The sequence below is a fragment of the Monomorium pharaonis genome, chromosome 3 (assembly GCF_013373865.1).
Source record: "Monomorium pharaonis isolate MP-MQ-018 chromosome 3, ASM1337386v2, whole genome shotgun sequence".
Classification (NCBI taxonomy): Eukaryota; Metazoa; Arthropoda; class Insecta; order Hymenoptera; family Formicidae; genus Monomorium; species Monomorium pharaonis.
The window spans coordinates 1,077,298-1,089,654 of record NC_050469.1 but is presented as its reverse complement, the minus strand read 5'-3'; the positions used below and the strand labels follow the sequence as shown (position 1 = coordinate 1,089,654).

The following is a 12,357-nucleotide window of genomic DNA, read 5'->3' as shown; positions in this document are numbered from 1 at the left end:
ATCCATCTACGTCATAGCTCGCGGCTGACCGTCTACGCGCCTTCGTTTCCGCACAGGAGCGTGCGACGTTGCTTGCTTTTGTGTGTGTGTGTGTGTGTGTGTGTGTGTGTGTGTGTGTGCGTGCGCGCGCGTGCATGCAAATCGTATGTAGGTGCCCGTTGCACAGAAAATCTTTACAGTCTGCGGATTTCGAAACCGCAAATTACGAATTGTGTTAATCAATGCACGCCTATCCGACGAACTTAATCTTCGTTATTAATACGCTAAAACGTTTCGCTATGACAAAAATTTGAGCTCGATATGTTATACTTTAATTGTCGACACCACAATTGCTATGCATCTTAATCGAAAATACAACTATGACAAATGTTTCAATGTTTATTGTACAAATTTTTTAGAATTATTACAAAGATTTCATTGTTCACCATTAAATACTTTAGCGTACAAATTTTGTTAAATAATATATAAATTGAGCATTTTATTAATGACTTGCTTATATTATATTGCGACTTGATCCAGGCTTACAAAATCACTTTATAAAACTAATTCAGTTTAGGCGGTCAAAATTAATAAAAACGCATTACATTATTACAGTTAATATAATTATCTATGTTATAAATTATAGTTGCTGTTTCTAATTAATATTATTTAATTTAAAATTTACTAACTATTTTTTTATTAACTATTAAAAAAATTAAAAATATTTACTAAATTCAATATGCCTCAATCGACCGGAAGCACGCGCGCTATTTTTGTAACTGTAAATGCATACATATCCGTCGAAATTGTACGCTATCTTTTTCGTTATCTAAAAATGGTCCGCGGAGAAAGTTTTTTCTTCGTACGGGGCTAGTGCATGGAAAAGCAATTGTCTAATTTGAAAACAATGGAAAAAAGAGGCGAAAGAACAAAGAATTTTTCAAATAAGACTACTGGACATTTGTTGGACAATTTTTCATTGAGATTTGTCATATGTTTCAAGCTAACTAAGAAGAAATTTTATGTTTATATCTTATTATTATAAACTTTTTACGCAAAGATATTTATTATAGTTAATATAATATTATAGTAATATTTAGACATATAAACGATTTAATAAAATTTATTTTTTATTAATAAACTATATAGATATTATTGATTTAAATGTTTTCGAAAAGCACACAATAGTTCGCTTGAAAATGACGAATGGTGTCCAATTTTTTACCCGAGAAACTCGAGAAGCAAGGATGATATTCATATATAGTCTTGTATTCCAGGTTATCTTATTCTCAGACTGTGTTACTTGGGTAAGAATCCATTCAACTAATGAAATTATCGTGTAGCGATTCGAGATCGTATTTAATTGTTTAGAAACTCCTGAATGGACTTAAAATTTCATCCAATGAATCAGTAAAATAATTACACAAACTCTCGTTCCAAATCCGTTTTTTAAAGATAATCTCGAATAAAATTCGACTGATATTGAAATGAATACTAGTTGTAGTCCGATTTTATTTTTAAGATTGTTTGATTTAATCACTCACATTTTACCCAAATAGTACGTTGTAAAACGGCTGCGATAATGTTGTTGCAGTTTAAATCACAGTATTTTTGTCTAGCACAGTTATTGTCACAACATCATTATAACGTTTTGACTATGGGTGCTTTCCATTTAGGGTGCGTTCGGGGAGATGCTATTAGCGCTACCAGCATCAGTCCGTCTTCATTACTCATTAAAAGTAGAACAAGGATAAACTGATGCTGATAGCGCTAATAGCGTCTCTCCGAACGCACCCTTAGTGACACAAGTCGAAACAAGTATCGTTCTATCTTTGTTACTCATTGAACATAAAAAAAGATAGAACGATGCTTGTGTCGACTTGTGTTACTAAATGGAAAGCACCCAATGTTGTAGCAGTAAAAATGGGGTAACATTTTTAGGTTTTCAAAATATTGTTGCTGCTATTTGACTGTTTAGCTATTTTGCTATAGACAAGTTATAATAATCTCTTCACAGCAAAATAATGTCTGTATCTTTACAATGACTTCACAGCTATCAAAATAGCTGAAATAGCTGTTGCAGTATTTTGACTTTTTTATTAGCTGTTGTAGCGCTTTTGCAGCTAAAAATTTAGCAAAATAGCATTTGCTGTCAAATAGCTGTAAATCGAAGCTGACCGAATGTTATAACATTGTTATAATCACTTTTTTGCTGTCGCAGCTAATATAGTTAGACTGTGTTACTTGGGTAAGAATCTATTCAACTAATGAAATTATCATGTAGCGATTCGAGATCGTATTTAATTGTTTAGAAACTCCTGAATGGACTTAAAATTTCATCCAATGAATCAGTAAAATAATTACACAAACTCTCGTTCCAAATCCGTTTTTTAAAGATAATCTCGAATAAAATTCGACTGATATTGAAATGAATACTAGTTGTAGTCCGATTTTATTTTTAAGATTGTTTGATTTAATCACTCACATTTTACCCAAATAGTACGTTGTAAAACGGCTGCGATAATGTTGTTGCAGTTTAAATCACAGTATTTTTGTCTAGCACAGTTATTGTCACAACATCATTATAACGTTTTGACTATGGGTGCTTTCCATTTAGGGTGCGTTCGGGGAGATGCTATTAGCGCTACCAGCATCAGTCCGTCTTCATTACTCATTAAAAGTAGAACAAGGATAAACTGATGCTGATAGCGCTAATAGCGTCTCTCCGAACGCACCCTTAGTGACACAAGTCGAAACAAGTATCGTTCTATCTTTGTTACTCATTGAACATAAAAAAAGATAGAACGATGCTTGTGTCGACTTGTGTTACTAAATGGAAAGCACCCAATGTTGTAGCAGTAAAAATGGGGTAACATTTTTAGGTTTTCAAAATATTGTTGCTGCTATTTGACTGTTTAGCTATTTTGCTATAGACAAGTTATAATAATCTCTTCACAGCAAAATAATGTCTGTATCTTTACAATGACTTCACAGCTATCAAAATAGCTGAAATAGCTGTTGCAGTATTTTGACTTTTTTATTAGCTGTTGTAGCGCTTTTGCAGCTAAAAATTTAGCAAAATAGCATTTGCTGTCAAATAGCTGTAAATCGAAGCTGACCGAATGTTATAACATTGTTATAATCACTTTTTTGCTGTCGCAGCTAATATAGTTAGACTGTGTTACTTGGGTAAGAATCTATTCAACTAATGAAATTATCATGTAGCGATTCGAGATCGTATTTAATTGTTTAGAAACAGTGCAATAAAGAAGTGGTCTGTCTAACCAAAAAAAATTGTTGTTTTTCTTACTCGGAATGTATATAGGATAACTTCGAGGGTTATGCCGCACGGGAATTTACGCCGCAGAAGTAAAAAAAATAGAGAATGTGAAAGTAATTTGTTTGCAACTATTCTGTTGTAAGCCTTTATGCTACATTAAAATATTGCGTTATAATTTCAATGTTTTATTATCAATATTAACGAAATCATCGTGAGTTGAATCAACTTGTTAATGTTCTGAGTAGCGCAGTAACATATAATAATTACAATGTACTTAAAATGATCTCTCTCTCTCTCTCTCTCTCTCTCTCTCCTCTCTCTCTCTCTCTCTCTCTCTCTCCCCCCCTCTCTCTCTCCCTCCCTCTCTCTCTCTTCCTCCCCCTCTCTCTCTCTCTCCTCTCCCGTCTTCCCTCCCCTCTCTCTCTCTCTCTCTCCTCTCCCTCTCCCTCCTCCCTCTCTCTCTCTCTCTCTCTCTCTCTCCTCCTCTCTCATCCCTCTCTCTCTCTCTCTCTCTCTCTCTCTCTCTCTCTCTCTCTCTCCCTCCCTCCGCTCTCTCTCTCGGTCGTCTCTCTCTCTCTCCCTCTCTCCCTCATCCCTCTCTACCCGCATTCCCTCCCTCCCTCTCACGCACCCTGCCCCTCCCTCCCTCTCTCTCACACATCCCCCGTCTCTCCTCTCTCTCTCATCTCTCCTCATCCTCCTCCCGCAACTCACACCCGGAAGCAATACACGCCTCTCCACCAACCACCTCTCAGCTCTGCGACTCTACCTCAATACTCCAGAGCTGCTCTCCCACTCTCTCTCTCCGCTCGTCATCGGGTCATCGGTCCTCCGCAACGTCGCCATCGGCTCAGCTCTCTCTCATCATAAACAACCCTCGAACCCCCTCTCTCTCGCTCATCTCTCTCAAGACCTTCTCATCTCGTGATCGAAAGCCAAGGAGAAATAACAAAAGCAAAGAAGCAAAAAGCGAAGTCGAGGACGGCATCGCGGGGGGGATCGGGGGGTGGGAAAAGGGAGGAGAGGAGAGGGGGGGGGCTGTGGAATCGGGGGCGGGCGCTCTCCCTCCCTCCCCCTCTCTCCTCTCCTCTGCTCTTCTCTCTCTCTCTCTCTTCTCTCTCTCTCTCTCTCCTCTCCTTCTCTCTCTCTCTCTGTGCGTGTGTGCGTGTGTGTATGTCTGTAAAAAATAAAAGACTTAATAATTATTTCGTGATACATAATGTAGAGAGATAATGAAAAGAACGAAGTATACCAAAACAGCTTAATTCTTGTATTCTTTGTTCAGCTTATTGTTTCACTTTTAACTTTTGTCCTACCCTTTTGATATACAGCAAAAATGCAAGGGTTCTGAAAGCTTTTTTCATATATAAGAAAATTAATGTATCACAGTTTTAATTTTTTTAACAGTAATAGACAGTATAAATTTTTTATTATAGTTAATTTATCTTAAACATAGTGAAGTGTGTTTGATAAAATAAGTTTTGGATGGGTACTTCGGTATACTATTGAAGTTACCTATGCGCCAGCAGTAGTCAAAAAGTTAAAATAATTTTGAATATAAGATATATCGGACTATTATACTAACTAAACGATGCGCGTTTGTTAGTAACACGCGCAAGGAGCCCGCATGTAGCTCCTCCTCGTCCATTTCGAATTGCTGCGTGTCATATTTCTCCCGTGAGCACGCACGTAAGTACGTCCACGTACGTGTATGCAATCGTACGATCAGAATGCAGCGCGACTCGCTCGCTCTCGCGAGCCTCGGGCCGATCGCTCGCTTGTTCGCTCGCGATTGCAAATGCAATCTTCCGTTGCCGAGCTCATCTCTCCGTGATTAGGATGCCAATTGCATGCCTCGAAAACGATTATGGACACGAGCGTTGTTGTCGCGGTGAGGCAACAGCTCCGCTCGTGTGCCGCATGCGAGGGAGAAACCTTGACGAAACGATTTGCTCGCGTTCGCAATCTTGTTAGAATAACGGAATCTCTATAAGGAAATAGTGACAATTGCATTTCGGTAGAACAATTTCGTTCGATAAAATTGATTCGATAATTTTCGAAAATGTAAAATCAAAATGCTAAATTTTTTCTTTAGAAATGAAAAGATATCAATTTACAACATTTGTGATTAATCATTTATTAAATGATACTCCCGCTGCTGTCCCATCGTCGCCGACAAAACGGTTTAACACGGCCACATGTGTGCCTCTAATAATAGTAACTAAAAAACTGTTCCGACTCCAAGGAATAAGGGCCTAAACCGGTTTATACGTTCTTGAACCTTGCATCTCATAGGTTCAGACGCGACAGTTTATACGATAAACGAATTTCTTGATCACGTTTAACCTTATCAAAATAAAATCTTTCCGATTGTGACATATGCAAAGTCAAAATAACTACAAGTGGATGTATTTTATTATAATATTAATCATATCAATTTTTTATCACTGATTAATTTTAAAAAATCACTCAAAAAATTATTAAAACTGCCGTTTATTCCTTTAATAAACGTCACTGGAACATTATAATAATTATGTCAATTATATAATTAAATATAATTACATTAGTTATTAAATATAATTATAGTTACGTTAATTAATTTAATATTAACATACCGATATTAATTACATTGATTATTTCGTTGTCTCGTTGAGTCATAGTTACCCGATATAACACGATTAAGCCTACTTTATTCAGAAATATTTTCTTCGTCCCTTTGTGCATCCAATTTCAATTTGTAATCGCAAAATAAGTTGGGCTTGTTACAAATTTATCTGCAAAGGGAGGAATTATTGCGACAGTGTTTTATGAGTAATGTCTGCCGAAGCGAAAGAATGTCGGCACTTGATACAGCCGCACGTGTTCGCTTAATGACGTTAATAAGACGGTTTTTACCCTCCGCAGAATGCGTGCAAACAGTTTTTAAGTGACGACCCGAATTACGTTTCGTTGTGGACAATGATCGTTTGTCATTAAAGATAGTAGCAGCAGTACAGACAATTAAAAAATATTAAATGTTGAATAAAGAACGTAGATAACACCGGCAGAAATCGTGTCTTCCAAATTTCTGTATTTCATTCTATTTTTTGAATTCAAAATTAAATTAAATATATTAAATTAAAAATCTTAAAAATTAGATTTAATTAAATAAGTCTGAATCTCAAGTCTATGCATCTAATAATAAAAAATCAAATGTGCTCATTGTTTCTTATAAATATATTATATATTTTTTAAATTAAACAGAGAAGCTTAATTTTACTGCAATATTATACGAGGAAAATTTTATAGTAAAAATTACTATGACAAACAAGCGCGGACCAAGGAAAGAATTATGAAAATTTTTGCTATGTTTTACATCAAATTATAATAGTATTTATACTATATGTGATATAATTCTCTGAAATTTCTTTTTATAGTTTGTAGTTACTGTCGTACATAGTAATTTTTACTGTAAAATTTTCTCAGTGCAGCTTTAAAACTGTTAAAAATGAAACAGTAGGCAATATTCTTCTCGAAAGACAAACGTGATCGTCGTTATCATTTTGTGCCCGGAAAATCGTTTGTGCAATCTATACTCGGCATTTTTTCTATGCTTTCGTAAATAATAATATCCTCACCTGTTAGAAAGAATTTCGCATTGATTTACTTTGATTTACGTTGGATTTTCAGAATATTTGATCAATACCCAAAGAATTCATGTGGTCAAATAAAGAGAAGAGATTGGACTGGATTTTATAATAAATTTTGATAATAAAAGTTAAGATAATAATAACAATACGTATATATTCCAGAAAACATTTATATTTATGATATGATGATTTCACAGCATAAATGTATTGCATTTCTGTATCTGCGTTCATTGTATCCGCTTTACATTTCAGTTGGCGTTATATTTCTCAAGAATTGCTTCTAATTTAAAGGCTACTTCAATGTTACAAAAATATTTTCATTGTGCAGAATTTACATTACAATTTACAGACATTCTGTATAAATAAATGAATGTTACGGTGGACGATTTAGATAAATTTATTGGAGAAGATCGGCGATTTGTATGAAAATAAATGGAATACCGCAAATATTGAGAGAAGGCAGATTGGCTTTACGAAAAATTTCCGAAGAGTTTGATAGACTCTCTATTGTTTATTTGTTGTTGAGAAAAGCAGCGTTGAGATCTACTGATCGTTAACGAAGTTTCAAGTGAAGACGTTTTGAATTTCTATACTTTGTCGATATTTTACTTTATCCAAACGGATGAGTGTCCTCCGTTAATTCGGAACGGGATGTTCGTACGCGCTGGTTTATCTACGATCTTTGGTAGCGAGGAGGCACGATTCAATGGTGCTTTCGAGGAACTCATTGACGTGACTGACGTGACACGAGAACGTGGCTCGCACAACGCGGGAAACCTAAATACTTAGCGGACATGTCCGCGCCGATGGCGACAAAAGGCCGTTACACGCGGACTGTGTCGACGCCGACCTAAGAATATATAATATAAATGTGCGTTTAAGTAATGCGGAGAGAGATCGTTTGAATTGCTTGTCGTAACAAATTATGAAACCAAGACTTTTCACCACTAATCATCAAAGAAGGTGTATTAAAAACCGAGATGGCTTTATTTATAATACATTCTTAATACGTACCGCGTTTTCATTAAAAAGACCTTGCAATCGATGAATCGATGATAATCGGTTTGTATTTTCAAAGAAAAAGATAAGTAGTACATATTGTTAATATAGCAGTTAAATCTTATGTGACAGAAATTTAAATATTATAGTTAATATATTTTAAAAGTTTTGTATGTGTATACATATAATATATCAAATGTAGTATTTATTAGACATATCGATAATAAGACGTTAAATATATTTTAATCAATTAAAATTTTGTAAAAAGAGAAGTAAAAAATTATTAAATCGATATAAATTAAAATATAAAACTATATAAAAAATTAATTAAGCACATTTTGATTACTTAAATTAATATTTTCTTCTTCTTACAAACGTGTTAATTTTAGTTTAATAAAAAAATTTGTTGAGATTGAGAATTGTTAGTTTCCAAACTATTCTATGAGATGTAATAAAAAGAAATTGTTAGAGTGTGTCTACGATACAATTAAGTTTAGAAGAGAGACAGAGTACTTGTAATTGTGCAAAACGGCAATGGTCTTTGCCTCTAGTCAGTCTAGTCTTTTGACGGGTACCGGCCGTACACACAGTTTATTTCCTAGTGACATCTTCAATAAACAACGAAAAAAAATAGCTTTAGCGTGAGGCTCTCGCGATCACGTATTTTATATACGCGTCGGAATTGATCGCGAAACATGAACAAGATACGCGATGATAATAGCTTTCAGCGATGGAGGAAGAGAGCGGATTTCGGGACATCGATCGTTTTCGTTTACGTTGTCCGTTGAGTAGATCTCGTGTTTAGCACACGAGACGTTTCGCCCTCCGTAAGCGTGTTGTCGCACTTGTTTTCGACTTTCGAAAAGTTCGCGCTTTCAGCCACGCTCGCGTGAGTTCGAGGACGACTCGCAATCGTCGCTGTCAAAAAATGTAATATAGTCAATAACATATGTGATTGCGGGCTGCCAACTACATAAAATACTCAATACAATAATATCTGCTATTAATGCAAGTACAATGTTGATACTGTAATAGCATATATTATTGTATTGAGTATATCTGTAATTGGCAGCTCGCAAAATTACATGTACTTTTTTTAAATTAAAGGGCAAAGACTCTACTTTGAGAATCCCTACGCGAAAGTTTGATTTGTTAAGTGCGAACCGTTTGTATCGCATGAAAACTAAACATGTGTTTTTTAATTAAAAAAAGTAAAAATTTGTTATCATTTTGCACAAGTTTCTCGTTAAAATCTTGCTAATATTAATTCAGATTCTTAAAGTTCATTCTTTTCTAATCAATTAAAAAAAAAAACATGTTGATACGATGTTTTTTGTTGATTGCACGCGAGTTTGAAATTTGCACTGCATTTTAAGGTATTTTAGCGAATAAATACGGTATTTTTTGAATATCATGAATTTTGAGTATCAATATGATATTGCACATTGATTTTATTCGTGTTGAACTCAATCATACCGCAGTCATCAAAGTGACCCGATCTTTACCACGTGGAGAATGACGATCGGATTTTGTACATCATGTGGCTCTGAAATTCATCGGTGGAAATTTGTACTTACCGATCTGAATATAACGGATAGCTGATGCGCTAATTTTATTGAAGTCAACAGAAAGTTCGCCATTTTAGCAGCCTGCTCAGATCACATAAATATACACATACTCATACATAAAAAATAATTCAAATTTTATTTAAAAAATCGGCCCTTTTCAGGGCCACGTGATGTGCAAAATCCGACCGTCAACCTTCATTCGGGTTACTCTGAGGACGGCAGTATGATTGAGTTAAACGCGAATAAAATCAATGTGCAATATCATATTGATACTCAAAATTCATGATATTAAAAAAATACCGTATTTATTCGCTAAAATACCTTAAAATGTAGTGCAAATTTCAAACTTGCGTGCAATCAACAAAAAACATCGTATCGACATGTTTTTTTTTTGAAATTGCTTAGAAAAGAATGAACTTTTGGAATCTGAATTAATATTAGCAAGATTTTAACGAGAAACTTGTGCAAAATGATAACAAACTTTTACTTTTTTCAATTAAAAAACACATGTTTGGTGTTCATGCGATACAAAAGGTTCGCTTAACAAATCAAACTTTCGCGTAGGGATTCTCAAAGTAGAGTCTTTGCCCTTTAATTTAAAAAAAAGTACATGTAATTTGGATGATTTTTCGCAAAGTTGCATCACTTTGAAGATTGCCTAAAAATCGGTCAAAAATTTTGTTTCTTTTTTTTTGCGCCAGTGTATATACACAATTATATTATTTAATGTAATCCGGAATATATAAGTAAATATTCAAATTAATGAAAAGGGCAATACAACATTTATATGCTTTGGTAAATTTAAATGCCAAACTTTGATGATTAATTAAAATTTTAGAAAAATAATTTAATTCTAGAATTGTGAAAACGTGATCTCGCGCACACAATTTGTAGGGCGATGATTACTTTACAAATTTTTTTCTAACGCGTGAACTGATGATTATATGGAATATACAATCATTACGTAGAATTATGCATTTGCAAACGATAGGAAAAGTTCAAAAGAATAAATATAATGTAGAAAATGTATTATTATAAAAAAAAGGAAACAATAAAGAGAAATTGGTTTGAAATTAATTGAATAAATTGTGTAATTTTCTATATCAATAACTGAATAAAAATCAAAGGTGTACTAATATTGGAATCTTTAACGCAGATATGACAAATGTAAGAAGAAATTATATATGACAAAAAATTTTCAGTGATCGTTCAGTAACGCAAATTGGTGTTAACTATTCTGCTAGCAAACATGTGATTAAGTTTTCGATTTCAGATATATACGCATACGACACATGTCCCGTCACGTCTCACGAGAGACGATGCGAAAGCAGTTTGTCGCACCGATCGCGAATTGGATCATCACTACCGCGTGCTAGCTAGTACGAGCACGGTACGGCACATACTTACGCTGCCTTCGGTGGTGTCGCATCTGTCATGATGTAATCCGATGTGACGTAGCCGACGACGGGAAAGAAGAGAAGGAAGATGAAAAAAAAGGAGGAGGACGCGTCACTGCAGCAGCTTCGAGCGAGTGAACGAATCTCCCTTTCGTGAATCTTGCACGGAGCTGCACGGAGCACCGGGACTGAACCGCTCTCACCACCGATCGTCGGTGAACCATCCGATTTTCCGACGGAAATCAACTTAGGTCGAAGCGCGAACCAAGAGGAGAGAAGAAATAAAGAGGAAGAATAATTGAAATTAAGAAACCAGGAAAAGGAACCGCGCGCTGTCACGTTATCATTCTTCGTAGCGCGTGCGGCGATGAATGACGACGGCGATGACGAGGTGAGACATTGTGAGGGTAAAACCCGGGAGGGAGACAGCAACAGCACCGGAGTTTCTCTTCACGAGACACCGAATGCAGGAAACGTGCGTACCATCGCGCGGTCGCGACGCGACTAGTACGGTTTCCGTCTACAACTCTACACTCTACACCACGACCTAATCGCGGCGAGTCTGACGGACGGATGGGGAAAGAGAGAGAGAGAGAGAGAGAGAGAGAGAGAGAGAGAGAGAGAGAGAGAGAGAGAGAGAGAGAGAGAGAGAGAGAGAGGAGGGAGAGAGGAAACGTTTGTACACGTCGAAGCAGGAGAGAAAGAGAGAAGCAGAGAAAAGTGAAAAGAAAGATATCGAGAAATGCAGGAACGTTTTATTACCTAGGTCCCTGATGTTATAGGTCCTCGAATGATTTATTAAGCAATCGAAACAACTTCGGCTTTTGAGAATGTAGCTTGTAAAAAAAATGTAACAGTTGTGTACAAAGAAATTTGGATTATGTATTATAAATATCAAAATTCTCTTGTCACATGACTTACAGATTCTGTTAAAATAAATATTCACGTATCTCATATCTTTGTTATGAGTGTTTGTATGATATAAAAAAGAGATAGATTATACAATTAAAATAAAAAAAAGGTAAATTATACAATTACTTTATATAAAAGCTTTTTATCAGAAAGAATACAATTTTTCTAAAAAGTAATTTCTAAAAATAACTTTTTAGAAAAAATCTATTCTTTATAGAAAATTACATATGTAAAAAAAGAGAAATTATTTACATATTTTGATGGATATGTACAGTTAGAAGAATTGCATATAATAAAAAAATAGAACACTATAATATAATATACTCTATAATATTATAGTTAACTATCTCAAAGAAAAAAAAATCTTTTTAAGAATCATTTTTTACAAAAAAACGTATGTTTTATTAAAAAATCTCTTTGTGATAAAAATAATTAGAACCGTACAAATCACACACACACACACACACATACCCGTGTGCGTAATTTAATATTAAAATATTTAGTAAATTCAAACATTTTATCTCCAAATTTAGTCAAGAAAAATAAAGTATGACACCTTATATTTTAATAAGTAATTTTATGTATTTTGTCTT

At 34.8% G+C, this 12,357-nt stretch overlaps 1 protein-coding gene across 1 annotated transcript in view; it reads right to left on the bottom strand.

Moving 5' to 3' along the window:
* Positions 1–11,419, bottom strand: part of LOC105833376 (tumor necrosis factor receptor superfamily member wengen) — a 37,212-nt gene extending 25,793 nt beyond the window's left edge. The window contains exon 1 of the mRNA XM_012675090.3: positions 10,863–11,419. The gene's annotated coding sequence lies outside the window, so the exon portion shown is untranslated. The remainder of the gene's footprint in view (positions 1–10,862) is intronic.
* Positions 11,420–12,357: the final 938 nt, after the last annotated feature.